The sequence below is a fragment of the Lytechinus pictus genome, chromosome 2, assembly GCF_037042905.1.
Source record: "Lytechinus pictus isolate F3 Inbred chromosome 2, Lp3.0, whole genome shotgun sequence".
In the NCBI taxonomy this organism is placed as follows: domain Eukaryota; kingdom Metazoa; phylum Echinodermata; class Echinoidea; order Temnopleuroida; family Toxopneustidae; genus Lytechinus; species Lytechinus pictus.
This window is the reverse complement of record NC_087246.1, coordinates 26,518,509-26,545,406: the sequence shown is the minus strand read 5'-3', so window position 1 is coordinate 26,545,406 and position 26,898 is coordinate 26,518,509. Positions and strand designations below refer to the sequence as shown.

Here is a 26,898-nt window from a genome sequence, read left to right as displayed (position 1 = left end):
ACCCGGAGGGGCTCTTTTCAGGGGACAAATCGGCCATTTTGATTTCTCCAATTTCTTGCTGCTTCTTGATTTTGATTTTGGAGGAAAACACGTACTTGTTGATGAATCTTGACTCAAGATCTGTGAGTATTCTTGAATGAAAGTCTCATCTGATATTGATTTTTTTACAATGGAAAGAAGGCATTCTGAGACTGGTTTTTCTCTATAAGAAATTGTAGAAAGCAGAAATTGTTAGATTCCAGAGAGTGTGCTCTTTCTCCGCTTCCTTTGGAGCATTCCAACAAGATGAGCATACTGCTATGAAGATAGCATGTGAGTAGTTAAAAAAAAAAAAAGGACGAGAATTTCCCTGTTCATCCAGTGACTCAATTTCATTATGTACTTGAAAAAAATGTTATTTGACTGTTTTTCAAGGATGGATAAAATCAATAGTTTACCTTTCAATATATATCCATGTTCCGTCATTTTTAGGAAACCACATTTTTGAAAGCATATCGTTGGAAGGAAAAGAAATCGATTTTGCTGTATTTTGTGAGAATTGTGTGAAAGGTGTGTTTTAAGGTAAAGGTCATGTAGCAGTCATGGAGTATTCCTTCAAGCAGTCAACACTCCTCAGATCTCTACAAAATTAATTTAACTATATTTAGCCTGCTAGATAATTTGATCAAACTGGTCATCTATGAATCTGCAGATAGCGGATAATGACTAACTTTGCATTTCTTCCCCTGTCTTTCTCACCAAATATTTATTTGTCTGTTGATGTATCTTTGATATTTGTTTATCTTAGATGTTTGAATGATTGTCTAGTATATTCTCTCCATAGATTTATTCTGATTAGCTGAAAATGTATATGCACCAGGTCCAATATATTTATTCTTATTGCAACATTACCCATACTATTTTCAATACACTAATGACATTCTGTTTTATGTTTTCTTTACTTTTTTACAGATAAATCTATAGATGCAATTTCTGATGGCGAATACCCGTGCATGTAGGTATGTTGCATGTTCATTTCATTTTCATTAATCATTTAGTTGTATCATTGTTGCCGTTTGATGAATGTTCAAAAAGATATCTTAATCATATGTTTACTTTCTTTGTTTAATCTTATAACACTTTCACCTTATACACTTAATGTGGAAATCATTTTATTGATTGTGAATTTCATTGTAACTTAAATACTCTAATTTCCAATGTCATGTGGTGCATGTACATGTTGAAGTACAGGTCTTTATCTCTCTATTTTGTTTTTGTTCAATGTCACTCTATTTGTTTACATATTATGTTTCAGAATGCAGTCCCTCTTAAGCTTTTGCATTTAGTGATTAAATCTATCTTAGCTGACAATGAAATGCTGAAGATAATGACGTTACAGAAAATTTCTTTCTTGTCATTGAGAATGTTAAATAAACATTACATGGTCATTCAACGAACTATCGGGGCCACGTATGAATGACCTTAGACCTGAGAAAAAGTTGGATGATTATTTACCAGATTTTACAAAAATTGTTAAAGTCATTGGCAGTATATTGTTAACCTGAGTTTTCAATTTTGATGAGAGTTTTTATTGTAAATAGTTCAATGCAACAGGCCACTTAAGGTACATTCTTATATTGTGTTAATGGGTCCAGTACCTTTGCACAATTATTATAAAAAATGCTTTTTAAAGGACAAGTCCACCCCAAAAAGAAATTGATTTGAATAAAAGGAGAAAAATCCAACAAGCATAACACTGAAAATTTCATCAAAATCGGATGTAAAATAAGAAAGTTATGACATGTTAAAGTTTTGCTTAATTTCACAAAACAGTTATATGCACATCCTGGTTGGTATGCAAATGAGCAAACTGATGACTTCATCAACTCACTATGTCTTTTATATTTTATTATATGAAATATGAAAAATTATAATTTTCTCCTCATTGTCATGTGAAACTAAATTTTATTCCATCCTGAACATCCGGGATTACCATCATTTTAACAGTTTATAGTTAAATAAAGTTGGTCCTTATTTAAAATTGCATAATTCGAACAATAAAAAGCAAAAGAAATAGTGAGTGAGGGACATCATCGACTATCTCATTTGCATATCGCTGAGTTGTGCATATGACTGTTATATGAAAAATAAGTGAAACTTAAAAATGTTGTAACTTTCTTATTTTACATCTGATTTTGAAGAAATTTTCAGTGTCATGCTTGTTAGATTTTTCTCTATCTATTCAAATCAACAGTTTTTTTTGGGTGGAATTGACCTATAAGAAGACACATACATACATACTAGAATGATATTTTTGGGTCTTTACTTTTGTTGATGGTGTATTGTAAATATGCCCACCGAAAAAAAGTGTTAGTGTTTGTTGTTGATAGCTCAGAAAAAGCAGGTTGGTGGTTGGAAGGGGGAAGGGGAGGGGTGCGTGGTGGCAGGTGGTGGAGGGTGGGGGGTTAGATCCGGGGCTGATAGTTTTATAGGCAGTATAAGCATGCATGTTTCCAGTTCTTTGAATGTAGAATCGGACAGATCATGCCAATACCGAAAGGGCAGGCACCCCTAGATGGAACTAATTGCATTCTTTTGGTTTGCATGCCTCATAAACAGAGCTTTTGATTAGCAGAGGAGTCTATGACAGGAATAGGAAAGAGAGAGAGAGAGTGGACGGGGGTAGAGAGAAGGGGGAGAGATACAAGGTGGTTTCAAACCGCCTCGATCATAAGAATCCCTGTGAAATTACGAGAGCTTTTTTAGACTAAAAATACCCCAGGGCTCGATTTTAGCGGGAGCCCGGTGGCAAAAGGCTCCCTAAAACCTCTGCGGGCTCCTTAGAAAGTAATTGAAAAAGCCCGGTGGGCTCCCTAAGATTTTCTAGTACCAGCCACCAAAAAAGCAATTTCTTACCAGCACACTAATCCATGCTTTATAAGTCTAAATTATGTTTTCAAAATCATAAAAAACCTTGAAAATAGCGAAAATAGCGAGTTTCAAATTGCTTAGCTGCGTCTTTTTTTCTGTACCCCGTTTTTCCACACACATGGTTCCTATGGAAAAAAGAATCGGGCTACACCGGTGCGAGAAACAGTTGCATGTACAGGGGTCCATTATCATTTACGCCGTGTGTAATTTCCAATGCACACATTTCCCTTAGGGATATCACGATTCTGTGTCATGTAGACTTCGGCTCTGCTTGTCAAAAGGCCCTCAAAAGGGCGCCTATTAACATCCAAAATAACTTACCTCGGTAGTGAATTATTCCTGAAAAATCTTTTGTTTCATTTTTTCAAGGGAGGGGGTAAATATCAGACAGTAAATCATCAAACATGGCAACATCTGATTTTAGGAGGCCGTCGGATTTTACTCACGCACGCACTGACACTTGTGCAAGTCGGAGCTCTCTCTCTCTGCCTGAGCTCTGGGGGACAATTCGGTCAGTAAAGGCCTCAATGATGGTGATTTTCTGTTTCAGATAGAGTTTACATTTCATGTTTTTTTTTTAAAACTACCAATAAAGTTGGATGGTTTCTTCATTGTGATATATATTTAAGTTATTGATGAATACTTTTTCACCGAATTTAGACTCCCCCATAGAAAAATGCAATTTTCGTGGAGATCTGCGTTTTCAAAGAACTGCAGGAAAAGTTAGGGTACATGCATGTACATTAACATGTGCCTACATGTGACATACGTAGCCTGTGTGGTTTTTGTACTGATATAAACACAATATTTGGAGTAGAAATTAGATGATGAATTAATTTTTTTAACATATACATGTATATCCAAGTCCACCGCACAGTCACACCCACACAAACACACACCAACCCACATCCATGATTCAGCATGAAAAAAAAATCAATTTTGTTTATATGTATTTAATTTATTTCCTTTTTTTTTTTTTTTTTTTTTTTTTGAGGGGGGGGGGCATTAAAAATGAAAAAAAAAAGTCATTGACTTATGTGTTTGTGACCGGTGTCTAAGTGTGTTGGGGTGTCAAAATCTGATTTACCCTCACTGAATAAATACAACTGGTGCTGATGATTATTAAACAAAAAACGTATCGTGATGGTGTGCTTTAATATTTTAATAGGTAATGACCAGTATTATGCAAAAAAAAGGGATAAACTTGGGCTCCTTAAAACCCATGCGGGCTCCCTAAAAAAGTGCTTGAGGAGCCCGGCTGGCTCCCTAAGAAAAAAGTAAAGGTCAGGCCCTGTACCCATTAATTATTCCTGCATTCACACCGCCCCGAAACATACTCTTCGGGATAAGTTCCTGAAGTTATGAGCGTGCGCAGTATGGTCTGATAAGCAAGCGCGGCGCGAGATTCAAAATCACTAGCTCTGTAGCCACCCAAGGCGCCCACGCGCAATTACATGCTGGGCTATAAGTTCCCGTAAATTGCTTTCACATTGCCAAAATACCTGCGACCTTGGAAAAATCCGTGCGAAAGTTCTCGTAATTTTGACAAGTACCTACTATTTAGTGGGTATTTTCTTTCAGGGAGATTACGCGTAATTTGCTTTCACATTGCCAATATCACCTGGTATTTTCTGATTGGGGTAAATTTCCCGATCAGAAAATACCTGAAACTGACGATCTTCGAGGCGGTCTGAAACCACCTATAGAGAGGGGGAGGGAGATAATCTATAATCTCACATAATCTAATCAGATAGGTTGATTAGATAGGGGGTAGACTACAGAGATATCAAGAAGAATGAAGAATATAAGGGATTATAATTTATGATTGAAGATCAAAATAGGAAATGATGAAAATTTTGATTAACAGGCTAATTTTAATGTCTAACAATTAAAGAAAAAAGTTATACATTCAAAGGTAATATGTACATGAAGGTGAATGAAAGAGAGATGGAAAGATATCGACCCAAACAAAAATGACAATGAAAATATATTGATGGTAAGAGAGAGAGAGAGAGAGGATTTAGCATGACATCATCCAACCCCCAGCATAAGGATTGATAACAATGGATAGAGAGAGAAAGATATTAATCATAAGACAGTCACTGATTAGGAAGTGAGAAAGATGTTCAGAGGAAGAGAAGAAAGTGTGTACAGAGAATGACCCGATGAGGACAACCGCTCTCTGAATACTTAATTCCTGTGCTAAACGGATAGTATGGAGTCACACGTCCTCTGCCCAGAGAATGCGCATTTCCGAGTTGCTGGCACTAATTACGAAGGGAAATGAAGTATTTGGACAAGTATGGAACAAGGGCGAGGGGGGGGGGGGAAGATTTCAAAAGAGGGGAAAGCATGATGCATCATCAATTAATCTTTGTGTCTGTCTATTTTTTTATCTTCATTTTACGTGTGTACTAATGATTGAGATTAACCGGTTGGACATAGGAATGTGTTTGAAATGGTGGAGAGCGTGGACGAAGAGGGTATTAAGAGGATGTATGGTGTTAATATTCATTGGGCAGCGGAGCATTCCAAGCAAAGTGCATGGCTATGTGGGCGAGAGCTGTGGAAATGTTAATTAAAGCGCTGCTAGCTCGGGTTGGCTCATGCCCTGTCGTGAGAGGTAGAAGCATGGTATGAAGCGATTGTTTTAGACTGGATTAACTGATTATTCAGTCAGGTGTGAGTTCTTTTTACTTGAGATCAAAATCTCATTTGCACTCTTTTTCTCTCTGTAAGATATTATATAACGAGAGTATGGGGATGCTTTCAGACGTGAATGTATCTTAAGAGATGTATGAAATCTTTACCTGTCACTCTGACGGAGCCGTGTAGCAGAAGATTTCTTCTCAAGTTCGTTAACGAAATTACCGTCGCTTGGCCTCAGTTGGGGGCATTAGTACGATGAGCCTCAAGAGAGGAGGAGTTGCAGAGAGAGAGAGAGAGAGAGAAATAAAAGACAGAAGGGAGATGAAGAAAAAAAAATAGAGTAAAATAAGAAAATGAAGAGAAATGAAAACACCAGAGTGGCTGCATACTGCAAATTGGTCATATACGTGATGCTATTGATTTTTCAGATTTACTGAAAGTTATTGATTTTGCAGTTAATTAGAGGAACGTGGAAATGAAATTCTGCCCCGGCCGGTCCTTTCAATGGCTTGGCGATTCTTGAGTGGGCTTTCTGTGTTCAATTAGAGCTCAATCTATGCCTCTCTTTTCCCCTTCTACCACTTGAATAAGATCACTTCCTGTCTCTCTTAGCTCATACAGCTCCCCGGTGTGAAATCAAGACTTTAGCTGTTTACGCCCGCTAACATTCTACCCCCTTCGCATCTTGGATATGTCATAAAGGAAGATGAACTAAAATTATGTGAGTGAGGGCGGTAAAAAGAGCTTAAGAGAGAGAGAGAGAGAGAGGCAGCGACAGAGAGATACAACATACAGCATCACACAGATCATTTCTAATAGAGGAGGAGAGAAGAGAAAGGGAGAGAAAGAGATAAATTAAAGAGGAAGGATTGTGTGCCAATAAGTCAGAAACATTTGTCAATGATAAAAATATTTGAATTCTATGAAATATCAAATATTTACCTTTAAGTAAATAATAGCAAAAAGCATAAATGTTAATTTCTGAAAAGAAGTATATGTATTTTTTAATGAAGTAGTCGCCATGTAGTGTACATTGCATAACACATTAAAAAATGTGAAATATATGTTTTATTTAAAACCTTTCATACACACACACAACAAAATCTAGATATATTCTTAGAAATTCCATACCACAGATTTGGTTAAACCATGAGATGTTCTATCAGATTCATGAAAAATGCTCTCAATTTTGTAATAATTACACCTTTTGTTGCTGTATATTTTTGTTGCTACATGGGAATGAAAGATAAAGCAGCCACGAAGCAGCGTTCATTTGCTAGAGGAGTTATTAGCAGACAATCAATATTATACTCTGGCCCTAAGATGTGATTCACCTGTCCCCCTTTCCTTAAATTCTCTCTCTTCATTACTCCTCCTCTACCCTCAACTAAGCTTATCTTTATGTCACTTTTATAAAAATCTGTTCCCTCCATCTGTATGTCTAACCATTTGTCAGCCTTTCTTTCCTTTTCGCTCTCTGCTCCTTCTCTCTCTATGTTATTTTTTTTACGGGACAATTCTCTTTCTAACTTCATAAAAACATGAAAACGTTTCTATCAACCCGAACTACCCAAATTTCTTTGTCATCAAGGGTTTATGCTAGCAAACTAACTTACAAGATAAATGTCAGAGCAATCCATGTTTGTTTTTTTAATTCTAATTATCTTTTTTATTTCACCAAACACCTTTATTCAGAAATTATTTTCATCTATTTGGTCTTGAAAATGATATTATATTTACAATCAATATAAAGGTAATGTGTTCCATTTGCTAAAAATCTTGATAATATGTTTTTACATGAACAAAATTAATCATTCCATAAAATGATATAGTACATTATTTCAAAATAATTTATGCAAAGATGCGATCTGTAATCTAGTATTCTTGGGCAAAATTTTCAGTCAAAAAGTTTTTTTTAATTAAAAATTGTATCCCTAACTTTGAAAACACCCTTTTTCTACAGTTTATTTGGTAGAAGGTAACTTTTCCAGCATATGGGATAGGATAAAATATCAGTGATTTGTGTTGATTCCTGTGATATGCTAGATTTTTCTCTATTTGTAAAAATCAATGCATTATAGAATCGGACATGGCCTGTAATTATCGCTTTGCTTAACATTTACAATTACTGCTCATTATTTCTGCATTTTACTTTTTTCTTGCCATTCACTGTTAGTCTTTTAAAAAAATTCAAATTGCTGTTGGCCTTTCACTTTTTCATGGAAGTACTTTTCAAATGTCAAGTCCATCCAAATGATAAGTTGACTTGAAAAAAAATGTCAAACAAGCATAAATTCAAATTTCAACAAAACCTGATGTAGGCCTACATTAATTAGAACAATAAATTTCAACATTTGAACTAAAACAATTAAACTGTCAATGATGTCGTCAACACTCACTATGTTGTATTCTATCATACTTGTAGACTTTACTTCAGTTTTTGTATATCAGATTTGTAGATTTTACATTCAGGAAACTCTTTATTAAATCACAATTGGTTGCAATGTTAGCAATTACACATGTTTACAGAGGACTCAAATCATATCTCACATTATGACTTATTATAAAGAAAAAGTATTATCATTTCATATTTCATGTAAAAAAAATACAAAATAGTGATGTCACTGGTTTCCTCATTTATACATACCCTGTCTGTAACAATGCACTTGTAAAAAAATATGTAAAACTTTTTTTTTCTCTTCAAAAAATCAACTTGTAATTGAGGTGGATGTAGCCTTTGATTGAAGTTAGTATGTGTGTTGGCAAACTATTTCCCAATTTTGAACCAAGCATCAAAGCTTAAAAATCTTAAATTGAATTATGATTAAGATAAATCCAGTTAAGCAGAGGATAAATACGAGTCAAACTCTGGATTTATATTTAAATTCTTTAATTTGTAAACTTTATTCTTAAAAACTAAAATAATTTCAGTTTGAATCTAAATTGAGAGTCTGAATGGTTACCATTTGCAGTTAATCTTGATTTCTTTTAGATTAATGGTATTATGATTTTTTTTAATTGATTACCTGTATAAACTGTTGCATGCTCCGCTTTGCGACCAAAATGTCTTCCTTTCTCTTTTGTATAGATGGTAGAACGGTATTTTTATCTTGTTTGTTGACTGTTCTTATGTTGCCTTTCCCCCCTTGTGTTTCCTCTTCGCCTTGTTTCTAAGAAAGGGTGCTATCTAATGATGCTGTGTGATTTAGATGGTAAAAAAGAAAGAGAGATTTATCTCTCAGTGTCAAATCTCTTTCTCCTCTCCTCATTTGCATTTTTTGTGAGGACCTTTCATTTTGCCCTTCATCTTTCCTCAAACAAATTAGTGAAGCAACAGTAGTAGCTTTGCAAGGGGATTTGCATAACCATCAAGCCGCCAGGCGCAATGATGGCGTACTCTGCCTCTTGAGATTATAGCATCACAAGTAGCGAATAGAGGGGCCCCCGCGCTTCCCCGGCTTCATGCACTCTGCGCGAAAAATGATCTGCATGCCCGCACCTCCCGGATCATGTATCATCCATATTACATGGGGAAACCATTGTTTTATCATCAGTGTCGATATGGAAGAAATCCAACGTAGCAACCCCATCTCCCTTCCCCCTTTCACCATGCTGGGGGATAAGAATTATATCATTTTGTTCACTCTCTATCTTTTTTTTCAGGATACACAGAAATGATTTGAGAACGTTGGGAATCAAGGGTAGAGTGTTTGTATTTCTAATAAAGTAAAGCCTTCATTAGAGAAAGAGAAGAGATGGAGGAGAAAAAGAAATGGAGAAATTGTGCTCCAGAAAGTAATTCATTGATTTATTCATAATAATGCAATATTGGAGCGCCTGGATTCGCAGGGCTAATTCCTCAGGAGAGCGTAATACGAGATAGAGGTTCTTGTGTGATATTATGAGAGCACTGCTTCAGTTAATGTGATTAATCCCGCTCTCCCCCATGCTTTGCCTTGATGAAATGCTTGACACGTTCACACTTGGCATCATCACATCTCTCCGAGATCTTACCACACATTTTTAATGAAGTTTTGTAATTGTGGAAATAATATCTATAGTAAAAGTGGTGAATATACCATTTTATACAAACTTTTTATGATCAATGTAATTAAGATATTTTAAACATTTATGTGAGAGAATGATAACACTATGAAACTATGGTAAAGGCCTGGCTTTGGTTCCCATCTAAAGCTCTGTGGATCTGTGACACCATTCAGTTATGCGTACTATCTTCATTATCAAATGATAATACTTTTATAATGTTCTCTCAGTCAGTGCCAGAGCTAGAATAAATTGAAATGGTAGATACTCCACAACACTGGTTCCATGCAAATGTTAGAATATCATTTATACTTTGAAATATGCAAACAATTTAGAAATGTAATTTATATGTTGATGAAATTATATTATGGCCTGAGTACGATTAATCCGTATTGTATGTTAGAATTAAATAAAACCCGTAGTATGACCTCACAGAGAACGATAGACAGAAGGAGAAAAGACATGTAATGAAATGAACACAACACTGGTTCCATGCAGATGTTAGAATATCATTTATACTTTGAAATATGCGAACAATTTAGAAATGTAATTTCTATGTTGATGAAATTATAATATGATAATGGCCAGAGTACGTTTGATCTGTATTGTATGTTAGAATTAAATAAAACCCGTAGTATGACCTCACAGAGAAAGATAGACAGAAGGAGAAAAGACATGTAATGAAATGAACACAACACTGGTTCCATGCAGATGTTAGAATATTATTTATACTTTGAAATATGCGAACAATTTAGAAATGTAATTTCTATGTTGATGAAATTATAATATGATAATGGCCAGAGTAGGTTTAATCTGTATTGTATGTTAGAATTAAATAAAACCCGTAGTATGACCTCACAGAGAACGATAGACAGAAGGATAAAAGACATGTAATGAAATGAACATGAACACAGTTTTGTCGAGTGTTCTCATCGTGCCATCCTTTTATACTTGAGAAACAAGCTTCTTTTCACACTCTGTGCTATGTCCAGACGCTGCGTAAGCTTCACTCATCATATTGATTCTTACATCATCTCTAATGGATCTACAGTTCAAGTTAAAATGGTGATTTATATAAAATTGCTTTTAAAAAGCATAAAACCAAGCTTATATAGGGTCTACCTGAGTGAGATGTGATAGAATGTTTGATTCACTTGACCAGGCTTTTTTAAAGCTAAGCCAACTAACACCTGCCAATTTTCCCTGAGATTCAACGAGACTTTGTTCCTCTTTTTTGTAATCATCTATCCATCTATCTTCTAACTTGTTTCATATTTTTTGTTTTGATATTGAAAATGTGTCTAATTTGAAAATTGTATGCCAAAGTTTTATGATTATCCTGACTCGGTGGTTATTGAGGGATAGACTGGCATTGCACGCACATTTGAAATAATTGAAATTACAGCAAAACATCAGAATGCTATTACCCTTTCCATCTATGGTCAGGTAGGATTTGATGATGTGAAAATCCTGTAATTTAGATGTAATTATTTCTTTTGAGAATAAAAAGAAATAAGGCGTGAGCATAATAAGTACTGCATGCCAGTTATTGGTGATAAGATGATTAGACCTGGTAAAATCTTCAGGATATTTCAGACAACCAATTTTGATTTCAAGAAGCCCATTATCTTTTCCTTCTTTCCATCTAGCTCTTTTATGCTTTTAAAACTTTTGTTCATGCTTTTACTGTGCTAGCATAAGTTTATTGACACAAGAGAGGAGGGATCGTGTGGTGTAAACACGCATCACATTGCTAGTAATTTCTTCAAAACTTACAAGAAATGTATTTTGGTTGAGTTTGTACAAAACTACAAACCAACTTTCACATTGTACTATCTCTTATTGCCGAAATGCCTCCTCATTATGGTAATTCTTCAAACCACAACAAACCCATCAAAGCTGAAAGTTAAGTCATTCCTTCCAGCCGATGGTAATCTTTCATGGTGCATTTCATTGTAAGGTGATTTGTGGTAGGGAGAGGGTTAAGTACCGCCTATTTATGGATCGGCTCCCCCCTTGCGCTTGTGACGCACAAGTCCTTGCATTAATTGAAGAGAATCAAAGACTTTTAATCTACAGAATGTGATTAACTAAAGAAGTCACCTAGAAATTAGTGAAATAGCCGCGCAGAGACGAGGATCTTGCTCTTGACTCGGTAATGACTTCCATTGCGCTTGAGACCGTTAATTAAGATTGAATCAGTGAGACCATCTCCAATTGGCAACAGTGGTAATGATTGACGAAGAGAGACCTACATTTTGACGAGAGACTTTGGGAAGAAAATCACAAGTTGGTTATTAAATAAGCAGGTGGTTGATAATTTGCATTGATTAGAGTAGGGTATAAACAACCTCAGATAGGAAGTGAGAAATGAGGTACAAGACAAGAGACCATCCATAACAAGATTCATGCAGTACCAGTTATTATTTCAAGCTAGTATTGAAAGTCTTCTTCGAATTCCTCAGGACCCCTCCCCCCCCCGATGATTGTCGTGTCTGAATGAAATAGTTTTACTTTGACAACGAATATGTTTTATTCGAGACGGAGGGAGAGAGGGCACACTTCATTTTGAGTTCATTTGAAACACAATGCCTGGTTTAGTGGTTCTGAATATATCTCAAGTTTTAGCTGTTTTTTATTACTTATTTTATTCCAAGACAACTATTTAGAAAATCGTTTGTATCATGTTTTAGAGCTAGTATATTAATGATTTAAGCAGATTCTTACAGGGGTGCTGAAAAAAGAAAGAAAGAATGTGGAATGTCGGGTTACCCTGAGTAGATAAATTTGTTTCAATTTGAAATCAATAATAGAAAGAATTGATATTTGATCCTGGCTTTATGGTATCCTTATATTATTGATCATGCCGGCTGTGTGATCAACTAACCAATTAACAACTTACTTCAGGTCAACAAACGAAAAGCAAATCGACCATTGATCATTCTGAATGTGATGTAATACATTCTCTCTTCCAAATCAATACTTGGGTCAGCCCTCTTCTAATTGTCCCAGCCAAAATTGCACTTTTAAAGAGGTCTTTTGTTTCCCTGCCAGGGGGGCGAGTCTTTACCCCTCTCCTGGTCTATTGTTTTCCCCCATTCCTAGCTCCTTAACATGTCAATGCTATTGTCTCTACTGAAAAAGAGTCCAAATTACTTTTTAAGCTTGGTCCTCATACATAATGGATGGAGAGCCCCCAGACTGGATTAATCCCCCTTCTCTTATCTTTGACTCTTCACTCCTTTCTTATAGCTGACTCTTCTGTTTGAGGAAGAGTCGTTTTTTGTTTTTAGCAAGACATCACTCCCACGTAACGACTTAGTATAGCTCTAAGTGGTCTTAGCTGTGTAAAGCCTTCTTCCAGCTCACTTGATATACCTAGGATCAGTAAGTTTGTTATTTCTTTAACTTATGTGAGTTTTTCCCTATTGCTGCAGAAGTGACACAAGCCTTGTCAGGAAATCTACGGTATTAAATATATGAGATGGGATATCAATGAATTTTGATAAACTGTTCATAAGTGAAGTGTCCAGATATTTGAAATAGATTGATGAATCTGTCTTTACTTATTTTTCATGTGGATTATTTGGAAGTATCAATGCATTTTAGTTGTCGTAAATGGTCTTTAGAAACCTGGGCTGTGAAAGGGGAAGGATGTAAGGATGTAACCCAAATAGATTTCATTTGTTTAATGATGAGTAATTTGCCAAAGAAATTAAAATTTAAACATTCTAAAAGCAATTGTACAGTTACAATCACTGTCTTAATTGTTGACCATATTGAGAGAAATTGAGAGAAGAAGTGAGAGGGACAAGAGAGAATGTTGGTCTTGGTGTATACTAGCAGCTCCCCGTGAGAAAGTTGTTTGCTGGTCTGGCAATAATCATACCAGCATTTCAACAATCTCTTTCATAATTATGACTTCTGTTTTCTGCTCACCCCTTGCTTCTGAAACTATTCTGTTGCTAGGCAACCAGCAGGCATACCCACTGAGAGCTGGCATCTTCCAGGGTAGGGTCTGGTGGTGATGCTATCTTTTGGGTCTCTTCATAAAATCTGGAGAATGCCTGACATCAAATTGAATTATTTATGATGAGAAGTACACATCTGTATATTCTCCTTAGCCCGGGCCAATTACTCCCCAAAATAGCTGCTCCAAACAATTAACGGACCTTGTTTCTTGCACGGGCGTCGGTGGGTGGTAGCGGCGCCCCCCTGAGATCCGAATGTAACCGAGTTAGTGATTCTCTCGCACCCCTTGTTTGTGCAAAGTTAGTAGAAAGAAAAAAAAAGGCCATTCGATGTTGGATTAGAGAAAAAAAAATCATCCAAATTGCATTAACTATGGAAGATGAGGTATAAATGAAGAATTGATGAGATAGAGTTTGATCTTACACAGTGCCTGTGTCTCATTGGTTGATTTGAAGCAAAACAACCTGCTGCTTTTGGACTTTCATTGCTCACAATGAGAAGAGGGCAGATGAAAAAATTGATGAGAAAAATTGGTAATCGGTTTGGTGTGATCTGTTCTTGGAGTGATTTGGGGGTGAGAAATGTGCCCCGGTCAGGTTACACTTTGCACTTTTTTTGCTTCTTCTTCTTCTCTTTCAGCCACAAATGGGAAAATGAGCGTCTTGATTGGGATGAAATCAATACCGATGAAGTTCGGAAATGAAACGAGGGGGGCTTCTTGGGGTTCTTTGGTATTAAAGAGGCATTAATGAAAAGTCCACCTTAGGTTAAAGGTATGCAATGAGTGTTGGACGTCGTGGTGCTGTAACGGATCAAGCACATTCCATTACAAACAACGAGGGCCTTGTTAAGAGATGGGGCCTGTTTCGCAAAGACATACCAAAGATGATTACGAACGCCGATTTGTAAGCAAGATGCTGATGAAATTAGGCTTGAGGAGCTACCATGCAAATCTTCTCTTCGGCAAACTTATCCTGTTGAAGTTGTACTTGATGATAACCACTCTTCATATTTTTAAAAGTATTTCATTATTCTTATCAGTTATCACCCAGGGTCTTACAAGTTGTAATTTTTTTTTTCAAGCACTAATATTGGTTTTGTAGTGATGAATGTTTGGATAGAGATGGAGTGATTTTGAGTTCTGCGATTGTTTTTGCTTGTAGCAGCCCTGAGCACCGCAAATGAGCAGCGATCTGCTGAAGAATGGCCTATCTGTATTTTATACCTTTGAGGAGAGATTCTTTAACTGGTACAGTGGCAAGAGGTTAATTAGCTTTGCTGTGGGAAGTTGGTCCGTGGGTAAGCCCGGATCGTGACAATTGTCTGATTCAAGAGTAGGCGACGGGATGGCTCCCTCTCCTCTCCTTTTCCTCCTCTTTTCTTGGCATTTTCTGACTTTTCTCTTTCGGATCACACTTCTTCCTTCAAGGCCTTTTAATATCATCATTGTCAAAAGCAGGAGAGATAGCAATAGTGGTGTATTTGAACCCAGACAGGGTAATAATACGGTTTGCCCTCCAGTCTTGTTTGTGAAATAGTTTGCATGGGGTGTGTGAATGACAGATTTCTCCCCCACTTGGTACTGTCACTCGTATGCTAGCCCCCAGTAACTAATTAATATTGAATTTGGATATCGGGGCGGGCAGCGGCGGCGCTGTACTTTACTCTCAGTTCAACCCAGGTGCTTAACACTCACACCCTGCACTTTTGTCTTTGCTGGGGCTATGCTGTTACTGATGTGATTATCACGACATCTTATCAAATTGCCTCTGCCCAGACATGCCTATGAGTCGTCAGACCTCATTTTGCCAGCTCGCTGCCTGGCCGTGGCTGCCCGAGTGGTGGGTACACAATGTTTTTTAGCCGAATGAATCGCGCTCCCCCCTTTCGCGCGCGGGGGCAATCACAAATGCTACATTATGACGACTGTTATTTACTTAAGCGGCATAGCCCCAGTCTATTCAAATCTCCCTTGCTTCCTGGCCGATGGGGCCCAGGGACCTTTCACTATTCCTCTCGTCTTCTTGTCATGTTCAAATACACTTTGCTTGGCCTGCTGCTCAATTGTCTCATATCACTATGACGATACAGCGCACAGATCCCACTGCAGAATGAGATAATTAGGTCATCTCCACTAGATAAAGTCAGCGTTGAACTTTTAATTGAACTTTTTTTTTGCTAAAACCGATGGCTGGCAGGGAGGTAAAGTGGAAAGCACCCAAGTACTCTGTTATCAAGCTCACAATCTTAGGTTACTCAATACTCGGTAAACTCCATTTATAGTGCATTGTTGACATTTCAAAAAATCCACGATCTGGAAGAAATATTGAATATACACTATATACAAGCCAAGCGTATTCTTCTTCACGGTAACTAAGATCTTTTTCTTTCTTTGATTACATACATATACAAAACAGCCGAGACGTTTGCCACATCCACATCAGATTAATCAAGTGTTTTGGAGCCAGGCACGGCTGTAGAATGAAATCGGATATTCAGAGTAATTTATTAACCCTGAAATCAATTTAATGAGTTTTCCCCTTGGCTTTGGCATTGCCTTCATTATCACATACTGCGCCATTTACTTAATTGCTTCGTTTGTGTGTGACGTTTTTCTTGTTTTACATCTACCAAGTGTCCTTTCCTCCCTTCTCTCGTCCTCTCTACTTCTCTCCATCGTCTTTAAGTCGATATAGTCCCCTCCCAAGGAAATAGCATGGTTGCTGAATCGGCTCCTCAGTGCACTAATTACTGGGGCTGGTGCGAGGAACAAGAAAGATAGCTGGCCGTGGATACTCGCTCTCAACTGCGGGCGATCGTCCGACTTACTCCTTGTTTGTGCAAGCTCTGCTCCAATGGATGAAGTCCTAAATGAGAGAAAATTTGGGAAACTATATTTGATTACTCCAGATAATGAAGATGATGAATAGTCCAAGCTATCTGAACAAATTTCATTGCCCGGGGGCCTCTGGTTCTTGCTGGCCAGTGCTCAAGAGTTTTATTACCAGCTGAAGATGTACTGCTGAGAAAATAAATGTCTTTCTTTGTGCTTAATACCACAACAAAGAACATAAAAAGAAGATCGAAGAAATACAAGCATTTATGACAAATGCTATTTATTTCCATTTAGTTAGGCACCCTTCGGTGTCTTGACAATGTCATACATGTTCCTATGATTAAGAGATTTATACATGTACCAGTATTAATTAGTATTAGTCATTTGGGGTGTATTAGTTCATGAACCAATAACATAGACTCAGATGCTCAAATATCTGAAATATATAATCATACCAATGTGAAGACTGTTTGTGAGTATATGTATCCATCTTGCCTGTATTGTACATGAAATCAAAATTCAAATGTAAAAGGAACCAACACAGAACAGTATATTGACAACCCTTGAATATATAACAATGTAAACCATAAAAGTAAACATGAAAAATGATGAAAAACTATGGGAAATATGAAAAACATGTAAACCATGAAAAAAGGACATCAATGTGAACAAAATTATTTAAAGCTGAAAACAAAATTTATGTCAAAATTGTCAAATTATTTCATTAATTATTAATTATTATTTTAAAAATCAAATTATTGCTTATGGCATTAAAAATCTATTCATGACTAGTTTATATCAGCTAACTTTCAGTTTAAAACCAAAACATCTGAAATAATGAAAATACCAACACCAGCTGTTATTGATTAAACCAAAAAATATACTATAGTTATGTTTGAATAGGTATTTAGTGTACAAACAGTATATTATAGCAAATTAAAGAGGGAAGATTGATATACTCTGCAAAAACTTGAAATTATTAGGAAAAAAACATGAGAAAACCATCTCAAAGGCGTTTCTGTCATCTCATTGATCCTGTGTTCTGATTTCTTAAGAACAATGATTTGACCCAGTAAAGATCAGAGAAAATGGATCATGGCAAGAAATCTTAGATGTATCTCTCAGTTCAAGGCTTTATTGTAAAGTAGGTTATTCTTTGTTAAGTCCTGAGGAGGGTAGTTTTATACTTTCTTTAGTGCTGTGCAGCCTGTGCTCTAATTGTTTGATGAATAGATGACAAAACAGACAACCGATGTGTGATAGATGTGATTGGGTCTTCAAAATGAGTGAATTCGCTGTAATTTGTCCTGTATCATGTATAATTGATACCTCGAGCATTCTTCATAGTGGACACAATTGCCCAATAAATTGAATTTATTATTGTCACTTTTATTATCTTCATCATTAATAAGATTATTGTTATTATAACCAGTATTATTATTATCATTATCATTATTATTAGGCTGTTTTATTACTTTTCAAATACAATAATTTATGAAACTTTGAAATAACAATTACGATATAATGCAATAACAGTAATTATTACCCGTTTCAGACATCTGAACTGGTCATTTATACAAAATCGTATTGCCCTAGATTTTCTGAATTTCGGGAAGGGATAGGTACAGTATATTCTTTGTATTTTGCTCGGTCTCTATGCGCGTATTGACTTTGTATGCAGAGACGACGCGAAATGTACCTTTGTGTTTTACCTGATCTCCCATCCAGGCATTTGAGGATGCGTAGAAAGAGATACGCTTCATAATGATCCGTGCAGCAACAATATACGTCGTAATTAAGACAACACTGGATCCGGGCGCTGGATATGCGTCTCTAGGGACGCGATATTATAATTAGGTCCTACAAGTATGTCATAATGGTAAATAGCAGAGCCTGGCCCCTGATATAAACATGACACAGTAGAACCATATTCTTGAAAGAAATATCTCAATTTTCATGATTTTTTTCTCTAAATATCTGATTTGGATGATAATAGAAATATTGACTGGCTCTTCTTTAGGGGAACATAAAATACATTGCCCTCGTCTAAAGACTCGGGCCAATTTGATTCTTTTATGGGCAATATATTTAATGTTCCCCTCAAGGCCAGTCAATATTATATAATCATTACCTATACAAGGCATTTTAGGAGATAAATTGAAGTCATATTTCGCTTGCTACTTTAAATCCGAGACCAACGATGTAAACATTTGCCATGTTGTCCTCCCCGGGCTTTGCCCATAGGAATCGTGTTAAAAATGGCAATATTGGCCATATTTCTGCTAGTAAGCCTGCACAGTAGGAGCTGATTTTGATTGCTAGTTTCAGTATTTGAGAAATCTGGCTGGAACCTTTTTGTGAACCAATGCGCGGCAATTAAAGCCAGTGCATACACAAACGTAACCCAAGCGCAAGATTTCTACGCATTGAGTGTATTTGCGCGCCATGCATGATGCGCGACTGCAAGGTAACAATTTACGTCACAATTGCTTATTAAAGGTTACTTCGCTAAGTTCGTGAATAACCTTAAATCAGACGTACTGTAGTGATACACATTGTACAGCCTTTGGAAATAATAACAATATCGACTGGCTCTTCTTTCGGGAAACATAAAATATGTTGCCCTGAAAAGAACCATATTGCCCTCGTCTAAAGACTCTGGCCAATATGATTCTGTTGCGGGCAACATATTCGATGTTCCCTCATGGCCAGTCAATATCATATGAATGTTACAAATTGTGCATTGCATAATCGTCAGCATGAACATTATACTGTACTACCCTTGCAAATTTGCGAAAAACTTTGTTATATGAGACTTCATTAGATTTTGCTTTTTTCTTTTGTTGCCAAAGTAGAACCTGCAATTGAAAATCGAAAAGAAATAAAAATAGATTGATATCACTAAGTCATAAATGTGCATAAATGTTTTATTTGATTGATGGAACTCCTCATATTGTAGAAGTCTGCTGGTAAATATTCATGAAAGAATGCCGAAAAGAAAATTATGGAATTTTATGAACTTTATCCATCAACAATGCAGATCTGAAGTGAATAAAAATTCCATTTGTAGCAATGGAACTGTCAGAAGACCTTAGTTATAAAAGCAATTAGCAAGACCTTTGTTGGATAATAACCTTTTCCATATCTGACCTAAAATAAGAATGCTCATGTTAGTTTTTTATTTATTAGAGTAATGGATTACATTATACATAAGTAATGGAACATATATATGAAGGCCTTTACAATCCCCCATCCACAAACTTTCAAAAATGGAGAAGAAATGAGTTAAAATTAGTTTAAAGTGCGACTACTATGCTAATGGGTTGCCAACTTGTTGAGTAGTTTTTTTTAATAAGATATATTTTACAGAAAAAGTAGAGCGAGCAATCGCAGTAAAACAAGGCAAACTTTCAGTTCACTTTGATAAATGGAATTCATTAAACAAGTATCAAGATATTTTTGCTGAATTGTAACACTTATTTTACTTATGTATATGATTTATTATATTGCTGCTATTATTTATGTATTTTGTGATTTGATTTTGAAGCAATAAAATCTATAATAATAAAAAAAAGATATATTTTACAAGGATTCATGGAACTTAATTTGATGTCTTGTGGTACTATATGTATCTTATAAAAACATGATTTTTTTTTCTTCAATTCTCAGGGAGATTGTTATGAAAAAGCTTAGTATTGACGAAACTTTGAATTACAATCACAAATTAAAAGTAATGTCTTACCTCTGCCGAGCTTTCAACATGAAAAGAGGTCATATTACTCATGCAACTACTCTATACTGGGACATCTTACAAACCTAGAAATGAAAATGAATGCCTGACTGCCCTTTTTGTAGTGCAAGTTGATGAATTTTGATTAACGAAAAAAATAACCAGCGCTAACAAGAGAAGGCAGACTGATATGAGACCATGCCAGAATCAATATGGATTCATTAAAATCTGTTTATGGTAGAACAATGTAACGAAGGGTCAGATTGCAGTGAAAAAGGGAAGAAGCAATAAAGTGGGGAAAACAATCAAAGCATCTCTTACAAGCTTGGGAACATTCCGATAAGCAAACTTAACAAATCTGAGTAGGATCCATCTTGTTGTAATTATAAACGATATGCCCCAGAGTTTGGGCCTAATAACGGTGGCATGCCGATGCTATCTAGACCCAATAAAAGATGATGCATCAGCCAAGCTTTATGAACAGAAATGAAATTAGAAGGAGCAGTCAAAACTTAGACTCCAAGTTGGAGGATAATTGGGTAGCACGCAGGACTTTTCCTCTTTTTTCATTATAAGAGAAAACAATTTTGTGGCATCTCGTTGGGTAATGAAAGGAAACCTCTTTAAGTGTTCGGTCCCAAAGTGCAAGATGATGCAAGGAGAAGAGAGATGGATTTGGCGGTGCAAACCAAATAATGTACCTGAGATACATCTAGAGCTTAAGCCTATCCATAACTCATTTCAGTACAGGACTAAGGAAGGAGGAGAAAACACATCGTCACGACGACGACCAGGAAAAAAAAAACAATAACCTGATATATCTTAGCTCATAAAAAGTGCAGCTGAATATAACTCGCAATCAGAATTTAATTTTGAGATAGAAATTTCATTAGGAGCAAGATAGAAGCACCTGGTTGGATGGGGGGAGTTAATGAAATCAAAAAACGGTTTCCGATAACTCTCCTCTTTTCTACCATAATCTTTTCTCAGTCCAGGGTTTGACACAGTTTTGGCTTGATGAATGGCATAATTTGACAAATGAATTCTGAATGTTTAAGGGTGTATTTTTCTCCTTCTCTAACATTGACATGACCACTGGACCCCTGGATTGCACCCCATCTCTCTTTGGCATTTCAAGCGTAATTGTTGTTTGATAAGATTTCTGCATCTCTATTCCTACCTCGTTGCCATGGCGTTGATGAGATTTCTGTAGGCTTGCTACTGGTTTGAAACCAAACTCTCTCTCTCTGTCCATTGCATATCCATTATTAATCACACAAAGATCGTGGAATCCTAAGTATTGTTCAATCATCCAATCCCATGTTTCTCAACCCGTCTTTATTCAAATGGCAGGAATATTGTGCGTCATCTATTAAGCTCGGCCATAAGAATTCAAGTTTAATGCACTCTGGGTCTGACATCACAGATGTGACACTCCAATTTAGGTAGTCACTTGACTGTTGCTCTGGCCCATACCTAAAGTAATATGTCCTTAACCATCCCGCGGACATTCCATTGCTAACAGCCATGCAATCAACGGCAACAATTTGCTTATCAAGCGAGGGATGCTTTACAAAGATTTGTTTTTAAAGAAGAGGGAATTTAGAACAATCTAATAGGCGGTGCCATTGAAATATGGGAGTCAACTTGGGTTTGATTTGATATCAATTACAAAGAAGCAATTTTAGTATCCATTTTGATAAGAGTAAGGAGGAAACAAATTGCTAGAGACTTTTTAATTGCATTTCACAAAAGATCACAAAGCATTGCTTGATTACTTTTTATAATGTGAAAGCATTGCTTGCAGTATCTCATTGGAGAGAAAAGGGAAAAAGGAGAAAGTATGCTTTTCTGCAATTTTAGTTCAGCAAATTATTGTCCGTTCAGTTTCCCTCTTGAGGTTTGTTACAAAACATCAAATTGGCAATGCCAAAGTTTCCAGAGTGGTGAGATTTGATGAGAACAACTGCAATCAACAAAAGTCATCTTTGGATATTATTGTTTTTTGGCAGTTTAAGTGATTGTGCAAATGACCTGGCTTTGTATTTGATGTTAACTTTGTGGGGGTAATAAAAAGCTCTTGTCTTGTGATACCGTGCTTCGATGTCGAGCCATTAGCAACAGAAGAGTGATATTGGCCATTAAGGATTTGTTGGAAAGTGGTGATGTCTTATCTATTGTCATCAACAATTTTAGGCTTTATTTCAACTCTAATGACCCAACTTTCTGTGCATTTTATTTTCTTTCAGATAATTCATCCAGGCAGTCAGCAATCGTCAAGACTCATAAAATAAAGATATTCATTGGAAGGTGAGGGCCCTTTTGCTATTAGATTTCGATTCCTTTTCTAAAATGTCATGAAATGATTTTGGTACTTTAGATTTCTTTTTTTGTATCTTTACAATTACCCCAATATCTTTCTGGGTCATTTAGAACCATTAAGGTAAATAAGATAACAAAGATTTTTTTTATCGATCACTCTCATGCCGTAAACAATGCAATGAATTTCTGCATTAGTTTATTAGATTCGACAATGGATCGTATAGCTTCCCGACAGACCCACTAAGTGCATTTTGTCACTTATTGATGTGAAAAAAAAATATTGAAGATCATTGGCCAATTATTGGTTATTCTTGGTTTTATTCATATTACTCTTTATAGAAACATTTTATATCACTACATAGCTCTTTAAAATCCTATATGAAGGCAATCCGTTAAAATAAAATGCAAGGCACCTGAGTAAGAAATCAAACTAAATGGAAAGGATAGAGACAAAGAGTTGTGATACAAAGGTATGAAAAAAAAAATCACAATAAAGATACACTTCACTGTGTACTGAATCGCTAGTGATGCTCGGTGAGTTTCTTGAATTTGCGTGAAACATTTGCATGTTTTGATTAAAACTCGACTCTCCTGGTAAATATATTTGAATTGATTTTCCCCTGTCCATAGGGCCTGTAGCTGTAGCAGTAACTGTTTAGTTTCACTTTAGAGCCCAGCCAAGCATTTTTCTGTGATTGGCCATAAATTGGTCAAATTTGATTAGTTGTAGAAGCAGCGGAAAGCCTCACTGGTTGCTAATTAGAAACAATTTTTCTTGAAACACAAGGCACAGCGTTGGTAAAGAAGAATGGGATGGAATCTTGAGGGGTGGGGGAGAGGATATCTCAAGTTTTAATTTCTTCTAAAACAAGTTAAGGTACTATAATAGTAACCACACAAAAAATGAGGGGAACGGTACAAAGGGTCCCAATTAAAACCAGGGAAAGAAGAAAGGGTTTGAAAAAGGAGAAGGGGCGATGTAGATGGTAAGAGAGAGGAGGAGATGGCGGGAGAGAGAGAGAGAGAATTAAAAGGAAGGGCGAGAGTGAGAGATGGTAAAGAGAAAGAAAGGTGATTTCATTTGTTTCAAAGGAGGGTTTTATTACATATTATAATGATTAAAGTAATTTGTTCTCATGGGCCTATTAAGAAATCATGTTGCATTGATGAGACATGAATGATCATTTAGTATGTTTTCTCAAAATTTAGGATACGTTCTCCTGAATGCGATAGATTTATTTTAAACCACAATGGTGTACATTCTTCATCCAAGGATGTATAGTATTGATCTGACTATTCATAATAAATACTTTGTTCTTAGAATATAATTGAATGGGTGCTGTAGCTTCTTGATGAAAGGTGAAATGGATTTGATATAAAAGAATTATCCAAAGTTTGAAGGCCTTGGTGGTAATTACCTCAGCCTTTTTTTAAATGAAATAAAGAAAGGGAGTGAGTAGGTGGTTTCAAACCGCCTCGATCACAAGAATCCCCGTTAAATTACGAGAACTGTTTTAGGCTGAAAAATACCCATTAATTATTCCTGCATTCACACCGCCCTTAAACATACCCTTCGGGATAAGTTCCTGAAGTAGTTCCTGAAGTTAGGAGCATGCGCAGTATGGTCTGATAAGCAAGCAAGGCGCGAGATTCAAAATCACTAGCCCAGCAGCCACCCACGGCGCCGCACCCAACGACACGCTGGGCTAAAAGTTCCCGTAATTTGCTTTCAGACCGCCAAAATACCCACGACCTTGGAAAAATCCCCGCGAAAGTTCTCGTAATTTCGCCAAGTACCTACTATTTATCGGGTATTTTCTTTCGGGGATATTACGCGTAGTTTGCTTTCAGACCGCCAAAATACCTGGTATTTTCTGATCTGGGTAAATTTCCCGATCAGAGAATACCTGGAACTGGCGAACTTCGAGGCGGTCTGAAACCACCTTTTGAGATACAGAGAAATCCACTACAGCGTGGTTGAAACAAGTAATTTCCAGTGTGGTTTCTAGCTTCAATTGTATTCTTGATTGCACATTGGTTTATTTCATTAAAAGCCGCGGCAGTGCATTTTATATTAATAGACTAGACATTTTGTTCCTCACCACAGTAAGGATATATACCTTAGGCTACCCGCATGGAATACGTTTTAATTGAGAACGCCCCCTCTCCACTACTCCTTAATTTTATCCTTCTCTGGGCATACATGTGTACATTGTGCTTTAAACAGTAGAGCATTGGTAGAACATGATAAACGAATCTGGCCCCATTTTGTTTTTGTTCATTTCCTCATGAACTAACTACCGCAAAGTGCCCTTAACTCGGCGGTGATTCCTTCGCAATGGGTATTGTAGGTTTAATGAGTGTGATGGCTCGGCGCGGGTCTAAATTGCCCGTCGCTGGGGAAGAACTGCTGCAAGTCTTAAGAACTATAAGGCCTCTACCGTGGTATAGATCCCCGACAAAGCCTCCAATTGACATAGCTGTCTGTATTCTCCACCTCCGGTGGTAGGTTGGTCCTAGTCCTGAAGAAAATGATGAAGGGAGGGATTGAGCTCCGATGAAGCAGGCTCATCTATCTTGCTATTAATTGGTGCTTCATTTTAGACCTCGGCATAACGGAAGGATTAGGAAAGTTAGGGCACTGCGGATTACTCTTGTTTATTTCTCAATCTCGAAGGCATGAACGTTGCACATTAACAAGCTCAAAAGAAAGCTCATCCTCTCCTGTACGGGATGATTAAGACTGTTATTAAATGGGCGCTCTGCCGAGCTTAGATGCATCCTGGCTGCTAGAATTTGAAATATGTATTAGAATGACTATCCTGGCATCTTAATTGTTTGTTTGCTTGTATCTAACATGAACATGTCAATAAACCTCATTACATCATAATGAAAGTAAATTTGCCGTCTTTCTCTCCAAAGTGCAGATGCAAAGTCAATCTAAACGATCTGCGGCATCGTGCTCTCTCGTTCATTATAACCGTTTTCTGTCCTTTATCTTAGCGCAAGTAGGTTTCCTAATAGCCGTTGCAATATTTCTGCATAACTTCCCCATCGTCATTCTTCACTTTTCAATTATTATGAATTGTCTTTGCCGATTTCACGGGTGCCATTTGTTTCATCGATACGGAAGGTCAGCTTTAAAAACGAAGTGCAGTGTCATATTTTCCAATAGAAACCGTAAGCTTCCTAAGATATACGAGCCCCCAATTACAATTCCTTTTGGAATTAGTTTGGCAATAAATCTTATCTTTGTAATGGCGCCCTTAATTTGTGTTTACTCTTATCATAAATATCACAAAGTCTTGTATTTTTATTATCGGATCAGGAAACAGGGGCTTAGTTTATTGTATTTTATGAGGTATGTACTTAAGGACACATTTATATATTGTTAGTATTTTTTATGTTGATTCACATTATATTGTTACATTTGAGAGTGATTTTGTCAATCCTCTTTTATTTTGTATTTCATAGTATTTTCATATCTTGCATTTAACAAATTTTTCATTGTGTTCAATTTGCTACATACTAAAACAAGATTTTACATTTTTAAAACTTTGATAAAAAAAATAAGAGCATTTTCTGCTCTCAATTTTGTAGCACATTCAGTGATATTAACGGCATCAATTTCATCTTATTGGTTAACTGGTTCTCTCATGATTAGTTCTGAATATGAATTTTCATGTTTACACTGTAATGTTTAACAAAACTTATGAAATTATGAATATATGATAAGACATTTAAAGTAGTTTCCAAAGAACAGGTGATGTTTAATGTTTAATGGTATGAAAGCGCTTTACAGACAAAACAGTTGATCACATGCCCATAATTACTATTATACCAAGTTTTATTACAGGACAAAACCTAACCTCATAATTCCTCTGCTAATTTAGATATTTTGCAATTAGCGAGTACAAGGGTCGAGATATAAGCCATAAACAAGGGCTTATCATCACCACTTTATACAGCTCTGCATTAAACATTTTTAATTTCATATCTTCTTAAAAATCTAGATAATAAAACTGGAGTTGTGCAAATAATGTTGGAGGTTTATCAGATCCAATTAAGAGCTGGGAGTTTAATGAAGTGCTCTATCATAAGAGAACAAGCATTGTTTGTACGTTATTCATATCGGTTGATGGGATAGCCGTGGTACAACATTGATGTCCTCTACACCATTTCCTTTTGGCAATGAGGTTAGTATTTCCACTTTAACTAGTATAATTTGAATATCGTTTTCCTATCAAATTATCTGTATCACCACAGGAGCTAATATTCTTCATTTCATTATGTAGACTAGTCTCATGATTGTGAACCATGGGATATAGGTTCGAATCCCAGTGTGGCACTACGTTCCTAAAACTAGTTTAGTGGAAACTAGTTTAACGCATAGTGAGAACGATCCAAGCAGTCTTGGAAGCGATCTTCCAAGCCA

At 36.4% G+C, this 26,898-nt stretch overlaps 1 long non-coding RNA gene across 1 annotated transcript; it reads left to right on the top strand.

The window, feature by feature from the left end:
* Positions 1-12,820: 12,820 nt before the first annotated feature.
* Positions 12,821-26,653, top strand: LOC135153289 (uncharacterized). The gene is made up of 3 exons (XR_010292745.1): positions 12,821-12,990; positions 22,391-22,451; positions 26,477-26,653. It is a non-coding gene; the product is annotated as an uncharacterized LOC135153289 (long non-coding RNA).
* Positions 26,654-26,898: the final 245 nt, after the last annotated feature.